The sequence below is a fragment of the Schistocerca gregaria genome, chromosome 1 (assembly GCF_023897955.1).
Source record: "Schistocerca gregaria isolate iqSchGreg1 chromosome 1, iqSchGreg1.2, whole genome shotgun sequence".
NCBI lineage: Eukaryota > Metazoa > Arthropoda > Insecta > Orthoptera > Acrididae > Schistocerca > Schistocerca gregaria.
In genome coordinates this window covers 1,094,870,557-1,094,883,030 of record NC_064920.1, presented here as the reverse complement: position 1 = coordinate 1,094,883,030, position 12,474 = coordinate 1,094,870,557, and positions in this window count along the sequence as shown.

Sequence of the window (12,474 nt, the reverse complement as noted above, 5' to 3'; positions counted from 1 at the left end):
CAAGCGGGGTGCACTGACATCCGGGAGAGCGGTGTGCTGGCCATAAGCCACTCCATATCCGCATCTATAATCCGTTCATCATAAGAATAAACCTGATGTAAACATTGCGCTATGTATTCTTCCGCATTTGCTGGAACCTCATTGTATTTCCGTTTCACGTGTGACTGCAGTCAAGCTGTCTCGAATAATCTTAAGTACGATAATGAGGGTATGTTATGTGCTGTGTGTTACCCGCACATCGACTTGCCGATAATACGGGACAACAGCTTTAGCGGCTTATTTAACTTGGACAGCACTTGCCGGTCAGCAGGTATAGCTAGCCTGCAGTGACGTGGCCATCTGTAGTTCGCACGTAAAAAGAGACGAGCAGATAAGCAATACAGCTTTGAATGTGATTTAATTTTTAAGCAGAATGAAATAATGAACTGCAAATCTCCGACAATGTTGCTGTTGTGGTCTTCAGTCTGTAACGCCGGAAATGCATATCCTCCTATTTCCATCTGTAATTTTTTTCCTTAGTTCCTTAGTTTATTACCTGAGGGACATTTCTGTATCTTTATATACTGTAATTGTTTTACTATATATATATATATATATATATATATATATATATATATATATATATATATGGACACTGCGAGAGGGCTGTACAAGCAATGATCACACGCACGGCACAGCGGACACACCAGGAACCGCGGTGTTGGCTGTCGAATGGCGCTAGCTGCCCAGCATTTGTGCACCGACGCCATCAGTGTCAGCCAGTTTGCCGTGGCACACGGAGCTCCATCGCAGTCTTTACACTGGTAGCATGCCGCGACAGCGTGGACGTGAACCGTATGTGCAATTGACGGACTTTGAGCGAGGGCGTATAGTGGGCATGCGGGAGGCCGGGTGGACGTACCGCCGAATTGCTCAACACGTGGGGCGTGAGGTCTCCACAGTACATCGATGTTGTCGCCAGTGGTCGGCGGAAGGTGGACGTATCCGTCGACCTGGGACCGGACCGCAGCGACGCACGGATGCACGCCAAGACCGTAGGATCCTACGCAGTGCCGTAGGGGACCGCACCGCCACTTCCCAGCAAATTAGGGACACTGTTGCTCCTGGGGTATCGGCGAGAACCATTCGCAACCGTCTCCATGAAGCTGGGCTACGGTCCCGCACACCGTTAGGCCGTCTTCCGCTCACGCCCCAACATCGTGCAGCCCGCCTCCAGTGGTGTCGCGACAGGCGTGAATGGAGGGACGAATGGAGACGTGTCGTCTTCAGCGATGAGAGTCGCTTCTGCCTTGGTGCCAATGACGGTCGTATGCGTGTTTGGCGCCGTGCAGGTGAGCGCCACAATCAGGACTGCATACGACCGAGGCACACAGGGCCAACACCCGGCATCATGGTGTGGGGAGCGATCTCCTACACTGGCCGTACACCTCTGGTGATCGTCGAGGGGACACTGAATAGTGTACGGTACATCCAAACCGTCATCGAACCCATCGTTCTACCATTCCTAGACCGGCAAGGGAACTTGGTGTTCCAACAGGACAATGCACGTCCGCATGTATCCCGTGCCACCCAACGTGCTCTAGAAGGTGTAAGTCAACTACCCTGGCCAGCAAGATCTCGGGATCTGTCCCCCATTGAGCATGTTTGGGACTGGATGAAGCGTCGTCTCACGCGGTCTGCACGTCCAGCACTAACGCTGGTCCAACTGAGGCGCCAGGTGGAAATGGCACGGCAAGCCGCTCCACAGGAGTACATCCAGCATCTCTACGATCGTCTCCATGGGAGAATAGCAGCCTGCATTGCTGCGAAAGGTGGATATACACTGTACTAGTGCCGACATTGTGCATGCTCTGTTGCCTGTGTCTATGTGCCTGTGGTTCTGTCAGTGTGATCATGTGATGTATCTGACCCCAGGAAAGTGTCAATAAAGTTTCCCCTTCCTGGGACAATGAATTTACGGTGTTCTTATTTCAATTTCCAGGAGTGTATATTGTCGATGTACAATTGGTTTGTTTATGTTTGTTTATGTTGTTTAGGATCTTTGGTAGTGTTAACTGTGCCGCGTGGAGCGCGGGCAGAGCAGAGTCTGGCTGGAGTAGTGCAGTGGAACAGGTGTGTTGTGTGTCGCTCCCGCGAGTTGCCGCGCTTTCGGGGTTTGGCAGCATGTAATTGCGCTCGACTTGCTGTAAACATATCTGACACGGTGTCGCGGACGGGAAGCATTAGCTGGCGCACATCAAGAGCCCGTTTCGCCTGGTGACAGTGTCGAGAAGAAGGCGCGCCAACATCCAGCTTCTGCAACAGCGACGACCGACAATAAGTGATTGTCGCCACCTCCTCGACCGACGACTTCAAACCTTCACTCAATCAGCAAGGAAGACTGGAAGCACTGAACCGTATGGCATACCTCAGCTTTTACATTTGTTGCATCACAAAATTACAGCAACTTAGCATGAACCTTTGTTGCTCATTGTCCCACTTGCATTACCAAGTAGGGTCCCTTCCTTTCCCGAAATGAACCCGAGTGTCGTTGAAATTCAGATTCCAGCATTAAAGTAATATCATTCCATTTCACCGCTTTAATTTCAAAGTTCCGTTAAAGTATTCATAGATGGCTACAATATTTAGATTACACAAGCACAAAATAAGAGTGCGAGTTTTGTTAGCATAATTTAGCTTACCTGTGACTGCAGCTCAGCTTGGTATGTACTAAATGTTACTATTGTTAATTGTCCAGAATGATTTAATTCAGTTCAAAGTTAAATCTCTTATTTCTAAATTGCGTAGATTCAAGTAGCTTTTGAAATGATTGTTGAGGTAGCCCAAGACTAACCTTAATTTACCGAATTTCGTAGTGCTTCAGAAACAAAGTTCTCTATAGATTTCAGTCACAAAATTAACTTTCAATTTTCCGGTTTTATAAATTCTTTTGCTAAATTAAGTCGGAGTGTAGCGAAATTTATTACTTCTGACAAACTTTCAGTTTTCACGCAACACGTGTCAACCTTCACCACATTTCGAAAGTTCTATTCCCTTCTTGTCTAAACTATTTATCGTCCATGTTTCACTTCCCCTTAGACGACTGGACGAAAACCGCTACACGTTATTGTTTTCACACAAGGTACTATTATTATTAACAACAAGAATGATGAAAATTCCTGACTTAACCGGAGTTTAATTGGTTTGCATAAGTTGTGTGTAATGTAAGAGATTATTGAAGGATTTTACACTATAGTTATATATTGAAGCCACTGAAGGTATTGCTCACAGTCAGTCGTCTGGTAATGTCTTAGCTCCTTAATAAATGAACAGCACAGGTCTGCTTTTGTTATACAATATTACTTTTATTGTGTTAACCGGTTTTCGGCTTACAAGGCCATCTCCAGACATTATCTCCTAGCTCCTTCCTTATCCGAATTCAAGAAATAGGTTTCAGTTTGGGAAGTGTCACCTGCTACGTTGATAACGAGCCTACCAACAACAGAATACACGAAGCCAACCAGGCGCAGCATTTTCTCTTCTTCTATTATGACGACCTTGCTATATCCCACCAGCGTTCGGCAGTGACGTGTGAAAAAGCTGTGAGCGTTAGTTTCAGTACGTCTGGCAACTTAACAGTCTTGTTACTTCACGGAATAAACCCCGCAGCTTAACTCCAGATCAGTCATGCTGGGTTCATATTGTAAGGGTACAGTAGCAAATGGAAAAATACAGCAATTGTATGGTGTGCTAGATGCTCTGAAAATGATTATTTTTTCATCTTCCTACGATACTTATCTACCTCCGTGGTATAAAATGATGGACATAATCCAAATACAGAGGATTTGGTTCTTCATTTTTACCTCAAAAATTATATTGTTAATTTTTCTTAATTTAAACAACTTTTATGAGCAGTCTTTCATAAAACATCGATAATTAAAAATTTGTATTTGAAATGGAAACAGGAATCTCGCGTCCAATATGTAGCTAGAAACAAGACGACGTGTGTTATTCGAAAAAATGATGATGAGATTTATAATTACGAGATGTAGGTATTTCACATCCAACGAGGAAAAGAAGAAGATACTAGGCAGATTCGAACTAACGCACGAATAACCGAATTTGGTTTACAACCCATAACGATACCGCCTGTGCAACACGTTCTATGAGAATCTATTCGTCATCTGCATTATATACAACGCTCGGAAAACTTCAAAGCCGCTTACCTCCGTAAATTGATGAAAAATAATGAGAACACCCTATTTATCGGCACTTTATAACCGTGTTCCATGCGCGTGTCTCACTACGGAACAGAAAGTAGCCTCAGCCATTTTCATACTGCGCATTAACAGCACCAAAATCCAGAGTACAACGCTGCTGAGGTTGTAACAGTACAGGATTTTTGAAATAAAAACTGCGTAGCTAAAAAAACGCTTCTAGCTGTTAATACGTTTCAATATCTTAAAGTTTCATTTAACATAATTTAGTAATAAGATATCGAACTCATAAGTAGGACCTACTTCCAAGAGTGTAACAGCACCAGTGTACGTGTGCTACGACTTCTGACCGATCATCGCCTTTGTGTTTGTTTACAGCAGGTTTGTTCTTATGGTGGACGGATTATAGTGACATCTGTTGGCTCAGGATGACATGGCCGCCGGTCGCCACCGTTGGGCCTTCATGGTCTGTTCGGCCAGAAAAAATGGTTCAAATGGCTCTGAGCACTATGGGACTTAATATCTGTGGTCATCAGTCCTCTAGAACTTAGAACTACTTAAACCTAACTCACCTAAGGACATCACACACGTCCGTGCCCGAGGCAGGATTCGAACCTGCGACCGTAGCAGTCCCGCGGTTCCGGACTGAGCGCCTGAACCGCTAGACCACCGCGGCCGGCTGTTCGGGCAGAGTTTAGTTTAGTTTCTTCTACGGTTTGCCAGGTAAACACATTTAAAGGCAAGGAACTCCAGATGAAATAATTCACTTGAGTGGAAAATTGCAACTTACGTAACTTTTTTTTTTGCTACTTTCCAAAAATTAACGACTTTCAACTATATCTGAATAATGTTTTGCGTGGAAAGCATGCAGAATATGAAAAAATGTTACAGACATAATTTTTAGGTAATTTCCACCGCTTTATTTTACTACTGGATCACTTTCTGTGTAAAAAACTTGCTTTGTACGTATTAAACTGAAAACCAATAAAAAAGCTTTTTTTGTTTTTAGATCTTTTCTCATAGTTTCGGGGAAAATTCTTGTTGGACAGTTTCAGATTCTCGTTCAGCGCCGCAAGAAGCATAAAGTGATTCACTAAAAACAATTACACCAAAATTTCCCACTTCAAACCGTTTTTGCGTTATGGCCTATGCAGACGTGTGAGGGCCACGTGGATAGGCCACGCGCTTGCACGGGTCTAGTTCCTCTACTCAAATTCCTTTGTCTGAATCTGTTTTTCTGCTCTGTACTACTAGTCAAATTGTTTTTCGGTATCCTGTATACTAAAAAAAAAACTGAGAATTTTTTCCTAGTGGATAATATTTAATGTGCAACTGTTTTTGAGTGAGCAGCATACACATATGTGCCTTATCCTCACTAGATAAAATCATGAGGTACTCACAAAAGCAACAAACCGTGCCCTTCCAGGACTGACCTAATGCACTGAAGCTGATGGTGGAATATTCATTCGTACATTAGTTGTGTAGTGTATAACATCTGTAATGTTACGTGTACGATGATAGTTAGAGGTGAGTGTGTTAAAAATTCATATTTTTCAGTGGATACTTCGTAAAACGCAGGCTGTAAATTTTACTAACTGCTGTATATGCGTACTACCTAGAACTAACAGTGTATTCGATATTAGAGAAAGTAAATAACAATGTACCGTAAGTGTATTCTACCTCAAAAACCATTCGGAATAGAGTATATGTCCATATGAAGTTTTTTGCTTTAAATGATCATTCCTCTCCTATTCCTGAATAATGAGCATTTCTCCTCGGACACCATGTGTGGTAGTGTAGACCCAAAGTCAACATAATTTTTTAATGGCATTATGATTAAAAACTTTATTTACTAACATATTTTCATAGTGTTTTAGCTAAACGTTTTTTGGGACAGTGCCACAATCACTGCGGAGATTCTTCCAAAATGAAGTTGTAAGGTAAACTTTCGAGACCAGTCACTGTTATCGCTAACTACATTCGGCTCGCGGTAAACAGTCTGAAAATCTACGGACAATATATGTTTATACTGAAAACAAGCGTGACTGCTTTTCTAGTAGGCGTGTCCTAACAAAAGCAAATGATACCGACACCAGTGAAGCACTTCCAAACCGCGAGCAGGAGAGAAAATATTTACCCTGTAAACACCAAACGCTGCACTGCGACGAGGTTTAACGCCACACAGATTCCATTAATATAGGACTCTGCGAGAATACAGTTGTTCGTTTCACTGTATTTCGTCTGTAAACGGCAGAACAATTTTATCGCTTAACAATCTTTCTTTTTAGCGTTATTCTATATTAGTGACCAGTCGGTAAGAAACTCGAAAAGGTGAAGATTATAACGGTATTATCGATATTACCAATGTTTCTCTTAACTAACTCCTTTCTATGTTTTTACTTAATGTGGCTGTATAACCATGTTCTGTGATGTGACATCTATTTAAAGGTTTAGTTGTTATTTATGACCAAGATATGTAATTATAATTAACCTTTGGAAATAATTTCAAAAATAGCGTGTTGTAAACGATTTAACACGTTAAAAATTCATTTGTAATACTTTTTCATGCATTGGAAAATTAAGTTCGTAATCGTGTAAAGCATGTAATGAAGCCCCTATGCCACGAATTTGGTTTGGTGGGAATATAAAAGATGGAATTGGCTGTTGAACAGCGAGGCTCCTTTGTGGCATATGTTAGTCGGTGGCTAGACATGATCCAGAACATATACTGGCAAGTAGACTGTTAAGATATAATTTTTGTGCAGGTTTTTAAGTAATAGTTTTTGTAATATTATTTGTAGACAGTTGTGTTGTAACTGAAGTATTCAGCCTTGATTCGAGTCTACTGATAGATTACTTTCAAGGTACCTACTTTAACTATTGGACCGTATTTAAGTTTCATATTACAATTACTGCGCTAATGAGTGAACTTGCCAGCTATGTAACATTTGTGCTATAGTAGGCAATGGGCTACAGCTGTTCAAACTATACTGGATCCAAATACAACAAGTTGCATTTGAAGTAAATAGTAGAAGCAAGTAAATGCTCCTTGAGAATGCAAATAATAATAGTATTAGAGAACGTAGTTACATTTCTAGGACAGTATTTTCCAATTATTAAACTAACGAAAGAACCCTTTGTCCAAGTTAGTAGTGTTGCACCAGTAGTAATAATTTGCCTATAATGATCTTTAGCTTCCTACTGTAATAAACGGATGGTAAGAATTAATGATAGCCAGATGTTGCCTGAACGTGTTAATACGCCTCCTGGGTAGTTCTTGTCAAACCATTGGAACATTACTCCCTACATCACGCTACTCTCTTGTACGTTTTCATCAAAACTGAATTCTAATATCAAATAAAAGACATCTTAATATTTAACTTGCTTTATGAACATTCTAGTACTTGTTACAGCTTTGCCTAATTGACCGTTTCCTTCTGAGTAATTACAGTTTACTTTATTACTAATAGAACCTTGGTTCATTCTCGATTGTTTTTTATTGTTTCATTTCAATAGGAATCTTCCGAGAGACGAAAAACTGTCAGATACTTTTCCGTTGCAGACAGTCACGGTCACAAGCTAAAATCCTTTCACAGGAGTAACGTCATCGGTGTATTGCTAAATTAGTAGTATCCGGTAGTGTTATGAGGTGAGAAAAGCTAAAAATGGTGGTCCATATTAACTATAAAACCAGGATTTTTGCTCAGTGTGAGGGAAAGGGAAGTTCCCTGATAAAAAGAACTACTTAAACCTAGCTAACCTAAGGACAGCACACAACACCCAGCCATCACGAGGCAGAGAAAATCCCTGACCCCGCCGATAATCGAACTCGGGAACCCGGGCGTGAGAAGCGAGAACGCTACCGCACGACAACGAGATGCGCAGGAGGATTGCGTACGTGAGCTACTTTGACTATGAACACTAATGGTCAGTTCATGACAAAGTAACGGAACGAACAGAGAAATATTTTGGGTATCGGGCTTGCGGAATGTTAAGTGTTATTTAGGAGTTATGAAATGTGTTGTGGAAAGCGATTAGCTTAAAAGAAATTTGAGAAACACAGCAACATGAAGGTGTATGTAGTGCCATCTCAGAGAGACGAATAGGAAAAAAACTGATACAAGGCACCAGATTGTGTTGATTAATTAAGAACACTAAAAGTAAACTTAAAACCAATCAGTGCCATTTATGTAAATAAAGTGCTGGCCAATACTATATGTAGAGATACTCATACTTTTGCTAACACTCGTTAATAGAAATGAGAGCTTCAAAACCGTGTAATGCATTAAACAGTAGCAAATGTAACCACAATAACATGTTATAAAGATGATTGGTTTGTCCATTAGATAGGTTACGTTAAGTACTAGTAGTTAGCCTACTTTTTGGCTTCTGAATTCATAGATCAACGTGTGCCTACCGAACCAAGTAATCCAAGAAAAGACCGAGAATGCCACGTATAAAACGGCGTGATAACCATTTCCATGTATAACACTTGTATTAGCGACTAAATTTATCAAAGCTTTTACTCTTGCTACAACACTTGTAGCTGATAATTTCTCATTCACTAAATAAGAAACAAGGACATCTTAGTATCCTAAATTAAGCACCATGTCAAAACAAATGAAACGTTTCTGTGATATTACATCGCCGTAGGTGTCTGGAAGTTTTATTCTACTGCTGCAAGCAAAAAGAAAAGCTATAATTGGAGGATAGCGTATTGGCACCGTTTTGGAAGAATGCGTATCTCTTATGCAAGAGTGATAAAGCTATCTTGATCATCTTTGAACTGAAGAGATATCAGATCTTTCTTTTCAGCCCATGACGATCTTCGCAAAAGTTCAGTCTAGGTTTCGTATCCAATTTATTAGGGAACTGCGGTGTTCAACGAATAAATTATTTTCCTGAGGAAAACTGACAATGCATACGGATGCCAGAGAAATTAGATGAGGAGAAAGTACAATTAGACAATCAAATAACACCAGCCTACCTGTTTGAGAAAGTGAATACATCGGTAAAATTTGTTCTATCCCATCTGTGCGGCTGGTAAAGCAACCAGACTAAGATTTTAGATGAAATACGAAAATAAAAACCAAGGCTGAATTTGTATTTGGATTGCAATTGTTTTATTAACATCTCAAGTAGAAAAGACAGAAAAACACATAACAGTTACTACCTCCAGATATCATATAGTGTTTAGGAATTGATAAGAATATTTAACTAGTCTGAGGTTTGATGTAGTATAATAATTACTTATACCGAACAAGCGAAACTATTGCCAGAAAAAGTGAATGGCTGCCAAAAAAGGCTGGGTATAATTGTTGCTTAACGACTGATCAGACATAATTGCGATGGTAAAAGGAAAACTAGTAACAGAATACAGTTGTAGGAAAGAGTGGTCAAAAGAAATGCCTCAGAATTTTTCATTCTGTTCTCAGCATGGGTTGAGGCGGATTAATCGGTAGACTTTTCCCGCTTCGGAGACCCAAGTTGCAACTTTCTGCCGTTAGAGGATTCCGTATTATATCACTTAACATGGCGGTGTGTAACTCAACTGTGTCGATGTATGAGAAAAAGCGTGTTGTAATCAAGTTTCTAACAGCAGAAAACTTCGTCCACACATGGAACACCATCTCCTCCTCTATGACAATGCGAGACCACACATTAGCGCCGCAACATCTGCAACAGTCCGATGCTTTAGGTTCATCTTCGTCGATCATCGTCCACACAGACTCTGTTTGAACCTATTCGATACTCATTTGTTTCCAAACTTAAACGACACTTTCCACTACATAGCTTCGCGAGTGATGAAGTGGTACAGACACAGGTAAGGTTGTGGCTCCAAATACACACATAAAATAGCTAATTCACACAATAAAATTAAAACCATGTGGTCAGTTATGAAGGAACTGTCTTATCAGCAGCACAATGTCGACGTTATAAAGTCAGTTCGCAGTACAAATATTTCTTTTACTGATAAATCAGATATATATGTACAGTATTTAACAATCATTTTCTTAGGATTGCAGGTGAACTGAATAAAAATTTAGTTTCTACGGGGAATCATATAACTATCTTGGAAAATGCCTTTCCGAGATTGATGTCTGAAATACTCCTCTGTGATACAGACAAGGGGGAGATTGAGTCCATAATTAAATCGCTGAAGACTAAGGACTCTCATGGATTTGATGGAGTGCCTAGCAGAATATTAAAATACCGTGCAGCACATGTTAGCCCTGTATTTAGCCATATCTATAATGATTCCTTTAAGAATGGTCAGATCCCTGAATTATTAAAGTACTCAGTTGTAAATCCGCTTCATAAAATGGAGAAAGGGATAATGTAGACTATTCTATACTAATATCTAAGCCATCAGTGTTAGCTAATGTTATTGAAATGGATGTGTATGTAAGGATAATTGATCATTTTGTATCACATCGTTTGCTACAAAATTTACAGTTCGGCGTTAGAATTCGTTTAACTACTGAAAATGCTATATTCTCATTTCTCTGTGTAGTACTGACTGTATTAAACAAAAGGTTTTGAACCCAGGCATGTATTTTTATTTATTAAGGCGTTTGATTGTTTGTTGATCACAAAATATTACTCCACAAGTTGGACCGTTACGGTATACGAGGGTAGCCCACACTTGGTTCAACTTTTACTTGAACAACAGACAGCAAAAGGTAGTTATTCACAGTGTTGAGAATAGTTTGCGATGTGGGGTCTGAGTGGGTTACCTCTAAATCACAGTAAGACTCAGTTTTTACAGTTTCTAGCATACAATTCAACTCGCATTCGGAAAGACGATGCTTCAATCCTGTCTCCAGCCATCCTGATTTAGGTTCTCCGTGATTTCCCTAAATCGTTTCAGGCAAATGCCGGGATGGTTCCTTTGAAAGGGCACGGCCGATTTCCTTCCCAATCCTTCCCTAACCCGAGCTTGCGCTCCGTCTCTAATGACCTCGTTGTCGACGCGACGTTAAACACTAACCACCACCACCCACGTACAGAATCTTGTTCAGACACTTAATGCTGCCATTTTTACTTTTCAAACGGTATCTGAAGTATCATGAAAATTTGTCTACTTTGCCTATTTTCATTCGCTTATGTCATATGATATTATATTTTGGGGTAATTTATCCCATTCTAAAAGGATATTTTTGGCTCAGAAACGGGCAATAAGTGGTGTACGTTCGCGAACCTCTTGTCCATCCCTGTTCACTAGTCTGGGTATTCCGACATTGACCTCTCAATATATACACTCCTGGAAATGGAAAAAAGAACACATTGACACCGGTGTGTCAGACCCACCATACTTGCTCCGGACACTGCGAGAGGGCTGTACAAGCAATGATCACACGCACGGCACAGCGGACACACCAGGAACCGCGGTGTTGGCCGTCGAATGGCGCTAGCTGCGCAGCATTTGTGCACCGCCGCAATCAGTGTCAGCCAGTTTGCCGTGGCATATGGAGCTCCATCGCAGTCTTTAACACTGGTAGCATGCCGCGACAGCGTGGACGTGAACCGTATGTGCAGTTGACGGACTTTGAGCGAGGGCGTATAGTGGGCATGCGGGAGGCCGGGTGGACGTACCGCCGAATTGCTCAACACGTGGGGCGTGAGGTCTCCACAGTACATCGATGTTGTCGCCAGTGGTCGGCGGAAGGTGCACGTGCCCGTCGACCTGGGACCGGATCGCAGCCACGCACGGATGCACGCCAAGACCGTAGGATCCTACGCAGTGCCGTAGGGGACCGCACCGCCACTTCCCAGCAAATTAGGGACACTGTTGCTCCTGGGGTATCGGCGAGGACCATTCGCAACCGTCTCCATGAAGCTGGGCTACGGTCCCGCACACCGTTAGGCCGTCTTCCGCTCACGCCCCAACATCGTGCAGTGGTGTCGCGACAGGCGTGAATGGAGGGACGAATGGAGACGTGTCGTCTTCAGCGATGAGAGTCGCTTCTGCCTTGGTGCCAATGATGGTCGTATGCGTGTTTGGCGCCGTGCAGGTGAGCGCCACAATCAGGACTGCATACGACCGAGGCACACAGGGAAAACACCCGGCATCATGGTGTGGGGAGCGATCTCCTACACTGGCCGTACACCTCTGGTGATCGTCGAGGGGACACTGAATAGTGTACGGTACATCCAAACCGTCATCGAACCCATCGTTCTACCATTCCTAGACCGGCAAGGGAACGTGCTGTTCCAACAGGACAATGCACGTCCGCATGTATCCCGTGCCACCCAACGTGCTCTAGAAGGTGTAAGT